The following is a 13,885-nucleotide window of genomic DNA, read 5'->3' on the forward strand; positions in this document are numbered from 1 at the left end:
TACTTTTTCTTCCACAACAGGCAAAAATTTTCAGCTCAGACAGAATACCACATGTGAGTCAATGAATGTGGTTTATGCCTTTTGGTGTCCATGTGGTCTGATATATGTGGGCCACACTACACGGCAATTTAAAACTAGGGTTATCGAACACAGGCATTGTGTAACGAAATCTAAAATGGAAGCACCAATGACACGTCATTGTGTGCAATTCCAACACAAGTTTGAACAATTAACCTGCATGGTCATTGACCAGGTAATATTGGGTAAGAGAGGGGGGGATATTAAAACTATACTATGGAGGAAAGAACAGTTTTGGATCTACTTGTTACAGACGGTAGAACCTAAGGGTTTGAACCGTAACATAGAATGGAACGCCTACTATTAAGTTTATCAGTTATACAAAGGAACTGATTGGAGTAGCTTTCAGCAGGGGCGGGGCTTTCCAATTTGGTAGTTAAAACGCGACCGGTTTTTTTCCCGGTTGGCTAAAGATTGTGTTTGCGCCATCTTGACAGTGTATGCTGTGAACATTTGAGAATACGTTCGGTTATATGCTGAGGTCTCGAGGAGGACCCGAGAATGTTAAAAAGTTCTTTTTCCTGAAGCAGCCAGATAGCGGCGAAACAAGGCGCACTTGTCGGAAGAAAAGCACAAAGAAAGGCACGAAGTTAGACACGCGAGGTGTCATTGGTAACTGAACAATTGAGTACCGTCTCCAGTGTGGACTATTTGCAGCCTGGTTTGACGTTTCTTTTGAGCCCTGGATTCACAACGACCAGATAAGTGACGTTGGACTTTTTGAGAACGGGTTCATTATTAAGCAACTGAAATTACCCTCTACTTAAGATCCAAAATAAGGGGTTTATAGGACCAGGGTGTTATGAAGGTGCACCATGGGGGGTTGGTATTTTTGAATAGGGGTGGTTTACCTACTTTTTGGCTCTTTTTTGGTATGTCAGTGTCGGGGGTCAAGAGTTTTTAAACCATCCGGTTTTCTCAAATTAGATTGAGTTTTTTCGGTTGGTTGTTTTTCTCTACTCCCCCGCACTTGAACCAATGATAGTAACCTACTCCTCGGTAGAGTGGTGAACCAGGCACAAGTAGCATTAAGGTTCCCATGAGGTGGTTTGAGGTTCTCGGTTGGTAATAAGTTTAAATCCCGATTGTGGATTTTAGAGTCTTAAGGTGGGTTACATTCCTATACATATTTAGTACTTCCAAACCTTATTACTCTATTCACCATTAACTTTCTCTTTGCTTCATAAGTACATAAGTACATAAGTAGTGCCATACTGGGAAAGACCAAAGGTCCATCTAGCCCAGCATCCTGTCACCGACAGTGGCCAATCCAGGTCAAGGGCACCTGGCACGCTCCCCAAACGTAAAAACATTCCAGACAAGTTATACCTAAAAATGCGGAATTTTTCCAAGTCCATTTAATAGCGGTCTATGGACTTGTCCTTTAGGAATCTATCTAACCCCTTTTTAAACTCCGTCAAGCTAACCGCCCGTACCACGTTCTCCGGCAACGAATTCCAGAGTCTAATTACACGTTGGGTGAAGAAAAATTTTCTCCGATTCGTTTTAAATTTACCACACTGTAGCTTCAACTCATGCCCTCTAGTCCTAGTATTTTTGGATAGCGTGAACAGTCGCTTCACATCCACCCGATCCATTCCACTCATTATTTTATACACTTCTATCATATCTCCCCTCAGCCGTCTCTTCTCCAAGCTAAAAAGCCCTAGCCTTCTCAGCCTCTCTTCATAGGAAAGTCGTCCCATCCCCACTATCATTTTCGTCGCCCTTCGCTGTACCTTTTCCAATTCTACTATATCTTTTTTGAGATACGGAGACCAGTACTGAACACAATACTCCAGGTGCGGTCGCACCATGGAGCGATACAACGGCATTATAACATCCGCACACCTGGACTCCATACCCTTCCTAATAACACCCAACATTCTATTCGCTTTCCTAGCCGCAGCAGCACACTGAGCAGAAGGTTTCAGCGTATCATCGACGACGACACCCAGATCCCTTTCTTGATCCGTAACTCCTAACGCGGAACCTTGCAAGACGTAGCTATAATTCGGGTTCCTCTTACCCACATGCATCACTTTGCACTTGTCAACATTGAACTTCATCTGCCACTTGCACGCCCAATCTCCCAGTCTCGCAAGGTCCTCCTGTAATCGTTCACATTCCTCCTGCGACTTGACGACCCTGAATAATTTTGTGTCATCGGCGAATTTAATTACCTCACTAGTTATTCCCATCTCTAGGTCATTTATAAATACATTAAAAAGCAACGGACCCAGCACAGACCCCTGCGGGACCCCACTAACTACCCTCCTCCACTGAGGATTTCTTATTCATAATAGATTGTCTAAATGTTAAACACCCATAGCTATCCCAGTATGTTTATGATATTGTATTGTAAAATTGGATTCTTACAACAAATTACTTTCTTATGCATTATTCTTTATTATGTATCCTATACTGTTTATTGTAAGGCACATTGAACTCACTTGTTTGGGATAATGTGGGATATAAATGTCACAAATAAATAAATACACTTTATAGTCTAGGACAGGGGTCCCCAAACTGTGAGTTGAGTACTGGATGGTGCATGCATATTGCTCATTTTCACTCTGTCATGCACTTCCCACAGCAGTATCTGATGGAGGAAGGGAAGAGGTTTAAATCAGGGTGGCGATAGAAAAGTTGTCTGAGTTTCCCAGGCCCTACCAATGGAAGAAGAGGCAGCCAGCTCACATGTTAAAGAAAAGCTATGTGTGGAGGCCCTGCTAGCAGAAGATCAAGAAGGTACTGAGCTGGACTGAGTGAGGGAAAGAGAAGACTGAAGGGAAGGTTAAGAGCGGATGATACGAGGGGAAAAGTTCAGTTGTCCAAATAAGTGCAGACAAGTTGAGCAGGTAGATCCACCTACCAAACAAATAAAAACACGAGGTCACTGGGCAGATGCCTCTCGTCTCCTGAACAAGTAGCAGCATCACTGATTCCCCTCTATTAGGAGGCTCCAAAGAGTGGTTTCCTGTAGTCGCTTCAGAAATTCATCAGAAATAGTTCAGCCCTTCTCCAGAACACAGATACAATCAAGGAATCTCAATACAGGCCATAAGACTTCCCTGGAGGTCTGCTACAACTTCCTTCACCAGCCTCAAACCCTTCTTGGGACTCCTCTGGATCAACAAGATCTGCATCATTGTGAAGATACTTGCTCTCTCTACAGTGTGTCATACCACTTCAAATCTGTGGAGATAGATGGCCATGTTTGTCGGCCAGTGTTGGGTAGTAAAATATTACTGGTAATATATTACTTTTGAAAGTATAATGAGTAACTGAAATGATTACTTTTGTGCAAATGTAATGAAGTAACTAATATATTATATTTTTTCAGTAATGAATAATATAATTTCTAGTTATAAAGTTACTTTTTAGTGACACCCTTCCGATTTTCTTTGCATCACTAGGGGGCCCTTTTACTAAGTTGCGGTAGGCTCTATGTGCGTGTGCCAAAATGAGACTACCGCCAGGCCAGCACACCATCCTGATGGTAATGGCAGATTTGATGCACGCCCATAATGCCTGGATGAATTATTTATTTCCTCCTATGCACACCGTTTCTGGTGGTAATCGGCACTTGGCACATGCCAACTAGTCACCGCGTGTGTAGCACAAAAGCCTTTACCGCTAGATCAATTGGTGGCATTAAGGGCTCAGGCCGGTTTTGGGCGTGCGCTGGTTTCATTTTTACCACAGGCCCTTTTCCAGTCCCATTTTTAAAAAAATAATTTTTTTTTGTAGATTCAGTAAAAACTGGCCCGACACATACCCAGTACACGTGCCTACACTACCGCAGGCCACTTTTTACCACGGCTTAGTAAAAGGACCCCTAGGCCCATTATTGGGCTGCAGACAAACTTCCTTTTTGAGTAAAATTGTTCAAGTGTGAAGCATGAGGTAATAACATGGCTGGGTCTTCAACATTTAAGCATTCTGTTTATATCAACTTTGTTGTATTTAATAAGCAAAAAAGATAATATGTATGTTAAGACAAGTTGTGTCTGGTAAGCCACAAACCTGAGAGTGATGAAACCTGAGAGTGATGAAGTGGAGTCATTGCTAGCAAGGAAATAAAGTTATGTTCAATCAACTGTTGATTTTAACTATGACACCAAATTTTGCAGACTCAGATTAATGACCTTATCACGAACTTTGTCGTAGAAGATAGGCAGGCATTCAGCTAGCTAGCTATTTTCATGGGGTTTTTTTTCATTATTTGATTTAAATATCTCTCTAATTGTATTGGATCCCTATATTTGAGGACTTGAACATTTTCTGTTTCGATGTTTTCTTTGATAATAGAAGGAGTTCCAGTTACTAGAATTAATTTCATGTAATGTCAAAATGACTGTATATCCAAGAATTAAAAAAAATATAACTAGTAACAGTAATATATTACTTTTTCTTTGCAGTAACTAGTAACTTTAATATATTATTTTTACAAAGTAACTTGCCTAACACTACTGTCAGCCAAGATCATGCAATAATACGTCCTTCAAATCTTCTGAAGAACGTGCAGAAAAATCACTTATGCCCAAAATTCCAAAGCATTAGAGCTCAGTCCTTCACCAACAGCCAATAACAGGAGCAACTTACAATCAATCTTACAATCTCTCAGTGCTCCAAAGCACCAGCTTCTTCAAGATCTTCAATTAAATTATTGGAAGACACCATTTTCAGCCAAAACATCATCCAGTTATCTGGAGCTGAAATATAAAGTCCTCCCAGCACCAGGCCATAAGCACTCACAGCCACCCTATCAGTTTTTCATCACTGATTCAGTTTTTAATCTAAACCAACCAAGGTTATCTACCCAGACTCTAATTGGCAAAGACCAAAAGAACATAGACATGGTAGGAAAAATAAAAGTCTACCAAGGGTCCATACTTACCATAAAAGTTCTAGACCATCAACTACACATTCTCTTATCACCATTTTCTCCTTCAGCAATTAGTAACAACTGGATCACCAGATCTTCAGAACCTACCATCTAATACATACAAAAGTATGACCTTATGACCTGGATTCCTGCATAGCAGCAGTGACACTTGGGAGGAAGACAAACTGCATGCTCAGATCTGGGCATAGTGACGACTTCATGACTGTCTTACGGATGGTCCTTGTCTAGCAGACAATCTGTTCAGAGACATGGTGAAGGATGTCTCAAGGATAATTTTTCACTATCTGTGAGCTCTCATCACAACCACCTTTGCAGTCATCACAGTTTTGCAAGTCTCAACAACCACTATACAAAAAACCTTGCCAGCAATACTTTCAGCAGTTCTCTCTTCAATAGCTTTTTCACTCCTATATGAGAGTTCCCAAGAAGTGCCAACCAAACTAGTCTTATGCCCAACCTCAGAGACCTAGACAGTGGAGTACTCAGGCAGCTACCAAAGTACTACTGAGAAACTTAATCAGTTTTTGACTAACTGTTGGTAGGCAGCAGGGTTCAGATTTTCAGAAAGTCTTGGCAGTCTATCACCACAGACCATTGGGTATTTTGGTTCATCTAGCACAGATACAGAATAAATTTTCAACAAATGCCACCCCGAAAGAAACTAGTGCCAGCAGAAAAATGTCCATATCCTTATATCAGAGTATTACACAACAAACTACAAGTCCTCCTTTAAAACACTGCAGTAGAACCTGTACTATGTCATTTACAGGGGGAAGGTTTTTCCTAATTCTTTCCAAATTCCAAAGAAGTTGTGGGTCTAAGACTCTTCCATTATGTATCTTCCCTCTATTCCAGAACAAGTGGGATAGTCAGGTCCATCGACAGCAGGTGTAGATAAAGAATCCAGAGCTGAGCTGTAGACCATATACCTTCAGTCCCACAGCTCAGCTCGTCAGTATTTTCTGTCTCCAACAGGTGCATAAACACAACTTTCTCTCTTGCCCTGGGGTCTGGATGGGGGGGGGGGGGGGTCAGGTGGATTTCAGCAGGCTGGTGTACAGGTGAGGCCTGGGTCCCTATCATCCTCTTTTGGAGCCTCTTGGCAGGCCAGGGCACAATGTGTTCCTTACCCAGTATGTGTGCAGCGGTGAGCGCTGCTCTCTAGGGGACCCAGATTTGGAGGTGCTCAGATTAGTCGGTGGGTAAATCCCTTCCCTTGTTTCCCATGCTCATTGCAGAGGCGACGGTGAGCATCAAGGGATGCGCAGGGAAGACGATGGATTTCGTTTGAGCCTAGAGCAGATTGGAATCTGATCCCCGGTCAGCACCAGCAGAAGATGTTGTGCTGCTCTAAGTGTGGAGTTCAGCTTACAGCGTCTGGTCACTGCATGGAGTGCAGGCCGGAGTCAGCGGTGTCTGTGGAGAAATCAGGGGATTCCGCAGTGGCAGAAACGGCCTTGCAGAAGGTCCTTGCATCAGCTGCTGTTTTTCCCAGGCACCAGCCACGTGCTTCATCTTGGGAAGATGTGGGGGCAGCGGTCATTTTGGCAGGGGTTGGGGGCAAGCATGAGGCCTGCCCTCTCAGTGCTAATGATTTACGGGGTCCTCTGGGAGTGGGACAGACTCATAGGATGCCTTTTTCCTGGAGTTTGTCTGGCTCCTCCATCAGGCCTATCAGTTGAAGCAGTGGTCTGGTTGGGATCCATAGGAGCCAGAGGGACCAGGGCCTGTGGCCTCTAAGTGAACACAGGTGGACTTGTCAGGGACTGGGAGGACTCCTGGTCTAGGGGCTCTCTGGATTCTGATGTGGCCTTTCTGTGTTTAGAGGGCGCCTCCCTGCAGGAGCCTTTAGAGGATGGCAAACTTCTCCCAGGGGAGGGGGATGACCAGTGGGTCCTCCACTTGTTTCACTGGGATGAGCTGGGTACCCTCATTTCGGAGACGCTGGCAGCACTCTCCATTGAGGAGCCGGCAGTAGTGCCAGCTGGTGGGCAGTCATGTGCAGCCTTTAGGCCCCATCCAAGGCCTTCCCAATGATTCCAGACATTCAGGATCTGATTTTGGCCGAATGGAGTGTGCCTGATATGAGCCTTCGAGTGGGGAGGGCCTTGACCCAGTTGTACCCATTGGTGGCGGAGGAGAAAAACAAGCTCTACCTTACAAAGTTGGACATGTTGGTGACAGCTTTTTTTAAAATTCCTTTATTAATATTTTATAATATATCACAAAACAATGTGAATACGCAATCAGCATTCATTTTACAGGAAAAAAACTAAAATACATTAAGGAAAAAAATTTATACGGCCTTTCCGTCCACAAATTAAGAAAAAATTATTACAAGATTACAAATATCTAATAGACATTAAGGAAAAATATACAGCATACAGTTGCTACCTCTGTTTTCAGACCCCAGCCTGCAATTTAGGGAGGGCACACAACATTCACATCAACTCTAGCATCTAGAAATTCTTTAAGCTGTTTAGGTTCCACAAATTGAAATTGCTTACCCTCAAACATTACATTACAAATACAAGGAAAACGTAATACAAAATTTGCTCCCAATGCCACAACTCTGGGTCACAGTTCTAAAAAAGCCCTGCGTCGCATCTGTGTAGGCTTTGAGAGATCAGGGAAAATTCAAACCTTTGAGCCCCAAAACAGGTTTTCTAAGTGTCTTAAGGAAAGTCTTAATACAGCATTCCGATCTGGCTCCAGCACAAAAGTGACCAGCATACTTGACCTCTGAGTAATGATTTCTAATGAACTTTCCAGGAAAGAAGTAAGGTTCACTCCTTCCCCCATCAAGAGGGAGTTCCCTTCCATCCCCTTAAGATTCCAGATATAATAGGCTTGTGTGATGGGAGGTAATGTATCTTTGTCCATTCCTAGGATATCAGTCATATATTTTTTCACCATTTCTAAAGGGGAAATTAGTGGTGACTTGGGAAAATTGAGAAACCTAAGGCTAAGTCTTCTAACCTGATTCTCCAGGTGTTCCAACCGTTTATGTAAGAAATTATTATCCTTAACCAGAGCAGTTTCCAAAATCCCCATTTCTTGAATCTTATTATCCACATTTTCAATTTTTAAGGATTGCTGTGCAGTCACTTGCGCTTGAATCAGAGCAGCCTCAGAAAGAGTTTTAATGTCACAAGTATTTTCTTTCAAAGTATTTTGCATAGAGGATTGAATATTGTAAACCATGTCCCATAGTGACTCAAGCGTCACAATAGCTGGTCTAACCACACCACTTGCTGGCAAAGAGGAGTGAGATTGGACCTCACTACGAGAAAGTTTAGAAACAATGTCTTGCGGTAATACCTTTAAGGCTGCTTGTATTTGTATTTCTCGAACCTGGGATCCGCTCTCTCCTGCTACAGTCCTCCCCTCGAACATGTCGGGTTGAACCCCTTCGTTATCCGTCTCTGTTTGGGCTGCCACAAGGAACTCACTCCAAAGCTGAGGCGGTGCTATGCGTTCCACGGGGCTCAAAGAAGCCCCGTTACTGCTCTCTATCGACGTCAACGCGTCGACAGTGGCAGAGGGGGTCGAAGTACCCAGAGGACCCGGTTGTTTCTTACAAAATTGAAGGGTCATTTGCCTCAACGATGACACAGCTTCAGGAGCCGAGGGGTACTCCTTAACCTTTCCCCTCCGCTTCCCCATTAACAACGATGAAGCAAAGGCACCGAAAAAAGCTAAAGACCAGAGCAACTTCTAGGAGCAAACTCAGGTGCGTCTGTTCAGAGCGCCATCTTGGAATGGTACTAGGCTGTTGGTGACCGCTTTGACCAAGAAGACCATTCCAGTGGAAGGGGGGTATTGTCCTGAAGAACCTCCAGGTTAGGAAGTTCGAGCAGGCCTTTGAGGTGGCGGCATTAGGTCTTCAGACCTAGGTATGCAGCTCCTTTGTGATGTGGACCTGCCTGCAATAGCATCAGCGGGCGGGCACAGCTGGTTAAGTTAATTTTTCCCAGCAGGACTTGAGGCTGGCTTACCTGGCAGACGCAGTCTATGACATGTTGAGGTTGTTTGCTAAAGACATGTTGTTGATGGTAGCCGCCCGTCGGCAGCTGTGTCTGAGTAACTGTTTTCTAAAGCGAATCTGGTCAAGCTGCCCTTCCAGGGGCAGTGGCTGTTTGATGAGGACCTCAAAAATTTGGTCAAGGAGCTCAGGGAAGTGAAGCCGCAGTGGTTGCCAGAGGACAAGCCTCATTCAGAAACCGTGTGCCAAGCTTGGCACAGCGGAAGTTCCGGGACAGCCGCAAGTACAGACCTAGGATGTCGCAAGTTCAGTGAACAGTCGCGTTCTGCAGCCCAGCAGCCATACTTTCGCAGTGACAAGAAATCCAGCGGACAGGCAGTGTGCTCTGTCACTTCTGCAAGGCAATCACAATTATGCCAGGCCAGCCCCCTCTCCCATTCCAATCTGGGGATGCTTTATGGCGTTTCGGGGAGAGTGGACCAAGATCATGTCGGATCAGTGGGTCTTCGACATTCTTCAAGAGGGCTACAAGCTAGAATTCTCCCGCCCAGTCACTCCTCTCTTATGGTCTCCTTGTTGGGGGCTGGTCAAGGCAGCCCAGGTTCAAGAAACTCTCAACCAGTTGTTGACTCTCCAGGCCATCATTCTCATTCAGCCTACTGAGGCAGATCAGGGGTCTTCATTTACTTTGTGGTGCCAAAGAAGGAGGGCTTGGTGCAACTCGTATTGGATCTCAAGAGAGTAGATCACTGCTTCAGAGTCCCTTACTTTCATATGGAACCTCTGCAATTGGTCATCACCTCCGGAGAGTTTCTCTCCGTGCTCGATCTCAAGGAGGCGTATCTGCACATTCCCATTTGGCCCCCTCATCGGCAGTTCCTCCACTTACGATCTTGGGCCATCGTTTTCAATTCCGGGCCATGTCGTTTGGCTTGGCCATGGCACCGTGACCCTTTTCACAACAAAATGATGGCCTTAGATGCCAGGTGGTTGACAGCCTGGGCAGAAAGACATCTTCTCTGTTGGTGGTGCACATAGCAGGATCGCTGAACATGGAGGCTGACTTTCTCATCTGTCACTCGATCTGGGGGAGTGAGAGACGAGACATTGCTTCTGATCTGGTGGTGCTGGGGGATACTGATGCTGGATCTGATGGCTACAAGGGCAAATTCCAAGGTACCACAGCCGTTGGTGGGAGCCGGGCTTGTTGGGCTTGGGCACTGTCCTGCAGGAGTGGCCGCTAGGATTACTGTACTTGTTTCTGCTGTGGCCAGTGATCAAGAGGCTGTTGCGGCGGGTAGCAGATCAACAGGGTCGGGTGATCTTAGTGGCCCCGGACTGGCCGTGCAAGCCTTGGTACGCCAACCTCATTTATCTGCTTGACAGGAACTGCTTCAGTTTCATCAGGAGTGGGGGCTCCTGCGTCAGAGGCTGGTTTTCATGGAGGATCCCTCCCTCTTTGGTGTTATGGCTTGGCCCTTGAAAAGGCTTGGCTGAGGAAGAAGGGCTATTCGAGGGCTGTCATTTCAGTGTTGCTTCAGGTCCAGTAGTGAACTACGAGCATGGCATAGGCATAGGTCTGGTGCACATTCGAGAGTTGAGGCGCAGACCCTTTTTCAGCTTCAGTGGGTCTCATTTTGACTTTCTTGCATGAAGGAGTTTGCAAGGGCTTGGCCTTAGGCTGTTTGAAGGTCCAGGTGGTGGCACTGCCTTGTTTTCGAGGCCGGTTGCAGAATTCATCATTAGCAGCACATCCTGATATGGTGTAGTTTTTGAAGGGGGTTGGGCGGCTAAATCTCCCCTTCAGGGCCACTTGTCTGAAATGTAATCTTAACCTTGTTCTTCGCACTTTGCAGAAGCCATTGTTCAAGCCACCCCGGAAGGCTTCAGTGAAGAATCTCTCCTTGAAGACGGTGTTCCAGGTGGCGATTGTGTCGGTGATGCAGGTGTTAGAGTTGCAGGCTCTTTCCTGCCAGGACCCATTTCTCAATTTTACTGAAGCGGGGGTCTCCCTCAAAAACGGTGCCCTCATTCTTACTGAAAGTGGTCTGTGCCTTTCACATGAATCATTCAGTGGACCTGTGGGAAGGAGGATTTGAGTTCACAGTTTGCATCCTTGCAACTTTTGGATGTGCACATGGTGCTCATGCAATATCTGGAGGTTACTAATGAATGCAGGAGATTGGACAGGTCATTTGTTCTGTTCGGCAAACAAAAGTTGGGCTTGATGGCCTCTAAGACCTCGATAGCATGTTGGATGAAGGAGACGGTGATGTCGACGTATTTGTTGGCGGGCAGGCAGCCTCCACCGGTGATTCGGGCCCATTCGACACATCGAATGGCGGCTTCATGGGCTGAGGCTTCTTTGGCTGCACCGTCAGACATCTGCCGGGTGGCAATATGGGCTTTGCTGCATACCTAGATGTGGTGGTGTGGGAGGATGCTGCCTTCGGTGCTGCGATTCTGAGAGCGGCAGGACTGGATACCCACCCAACGTAGGAGGTGCTTGGAGACATCCCACTCATCCTGGACTAGTAGGAAGATACATATTGAAAGACGAAATTAGGTCTTACCTGATCATTTTCTTTCCATTAGTTCTTCACACTATTCCAGGAGCCCTTCCCTGTTTCTGCAGAGGCCGTGCAGTGGTTTGATGGTGTCATCGAGGTAGGTAGCTGTTTCGCTTGGTCACCTTGCAGAGGCTGCAGGATTCGAGTTTATGGCAACTGGGGAGGGGTCTACCCACAGGAGTCTTGGTGTTTTATTCTTTTCTGTGGTTCCACAGGCTCCGTGGTTTTCCTGCTTGTTTAGTACTTACTGAAGGGCTGAGCTGTGAGGATGAAGGTATATGGTCTACAGCTGAGCTCTGGATTGATTCTCTGTCTCTACCTGCTGGTCGATGGATATGACTATCCCACTTGTCCTGGAATAGTGTGAAGAAATAATGGAAAGAAAATTTGCAGGTAAATTCTAGTTTCTCCATGGTCATTCAGTATTCATTTTGAATTTTTCTAAAATTGTGGAATTCAAAGATGGAGAAATTAGATCTTACCTGATAATTTTCTTTCCTTTAGTCCCTCCAAACTCGTCCAGACCCTTGATTTTACCAATAGATGGAGACTAATAACTACTTTTTTGGGAGGAAATTAGCATTTTATTGATTGCTGAATATTGCAACCAAAAAGTAAATACAAATAACAAGGCACTACAACAGATCCTCTAGTGCCTACTCCTCTTTATACTCTTGACAAGTAACATCAATAACAATAAACTTGCTTATAAATGTCCATAAATTTTCAGACGTGAAGAACATATCCCTCTCCCCACTTCCCCACCAGAATGTACACAACCTCTGATCCCAAGAAAACACACCAGCCCAACAGGGTTCTTTCATTGGGTCATCCCCTTTAGACCCACATGTCCGTGGGATTTGGCTCTTTAAGGATGGGGGATTTCAGGAAGGTTAGTTTGGAAATTATAAAGGCTAGGAGGGAAGGCTATAAGTGTCTAAGCCTCCCACCTTAGGTATAGAAGTGATTTATAATAGGAAATTTTATAATGTTCTTTAAGGATGCTGTAGACTTATTGGTGTTATTTTATTCCTTGCTGACCTCTTCAGTTGTTGCTGTACTGGCTTTGTTCTTATCTTTTTGTACTGTTTGTATTTAATAAAATATATTTCTTAGAAGCTCTTAGTCCATCCCCCCCCCCCCCATATCAACCTGAGTATCCACACCTAGAATCCGTGTCACGTAACTTCGTTACTCCCATGCTGCTCTTATTCTTTCATCTTCCATTCCTCATACAACTTCCAAACTTTTTTGAACATCTGAACTATATGAGATCTATATGCTTTAATCTCACACATATTATACATGTGATCCATACAGACCACTACAGCCTCCTTTACCTCATGCATGTATTCTTCTTGCTATGTCCCATATTAGTACTAATAGCCCAGTGGTTCCCAAACCTGGTCCTGGAGGCACCCCAACCAGTCAGGTTTTCATTATATCCACAATAAATATTCATGAGAGAGATTTGCATGCACTGCCTCCACTGCATGCAAGTCCCTCTCATGAATATTCATTGTGGATATCCTGAAAACCTGACTGGTTGGGGTGCCTCCAGGACCAGGTTTGGGAACCACTGTTAGCCCCTGCTCTTTATTCAGTTGCACAGGCATCACATTGAAAAAAAATAAAATCAGGCATTCCAGGGATATCTCCCAAGTGTATACACTCCATAATAAAATTGCTCACATTGTGCCATGTTGGTTGTATGACCAGGCATTGCCATCACATATGTAGATAAGACACTTGCTGGCCAAAGCCTCTCCAACAATGTCCCTGTCCCTGCCCAGTAATCATTCTCAAAATTCAGATATTAACTAGGATTGGGATAGGCATAACTAGCACAACTGCCATATAATTTTCTCAAACCTTCTTATGTTTGCTGATATCTACAATGAAGGAAAGTATATAACAGGGATTCGTGTCTGTTGACCTTCCCTTCTTTAAGCAAAATTGCTAAAATGTGTCTTTCCTGCTGGCAATAATAGGTAAGTAGAACATGCAGTCTGTTTTCAAATACTCTGGCTGGCATGATTACAAGAAGTTAATGTCCTGTTCAACAAATTACATACCATCACCTAGCCATTAACATTATGATCTACTCAACTGCTCCTTATACATGAGGGAGTTGACCAAACATCTTTGATGAAAATTAAGGAAAACTCAAGACTGTGTCTTTCTATAGGGCAAGTTTCAAACATTTTTATGTGATTAAACAACTGTTTTACCCATGTCAAAACAACTGAAAATTACTCTTCCATTAATATTATTTATTTAGATTTAGCTCGTATCTTTTCTGTATTTGCCATTTTCCTGGAGGGCTTACAATTCTGTACC

The sequence above is a fragment of the Microcaecilia unicolor genome, chromosome 3, assembly GCF_901765095.1.
Source record: "Microcaecilia unicolor chromosome 3, aMicUni1.1, whole genome shotgun sequence".
Taxonomy (NCBI): domain Eukaryota; kingdom Metazoa; phylum Chordata; class Amphibia; order Gymnophiona; family Siphonopidae; genus Microcaecilia; species Microcaecilia unicolor.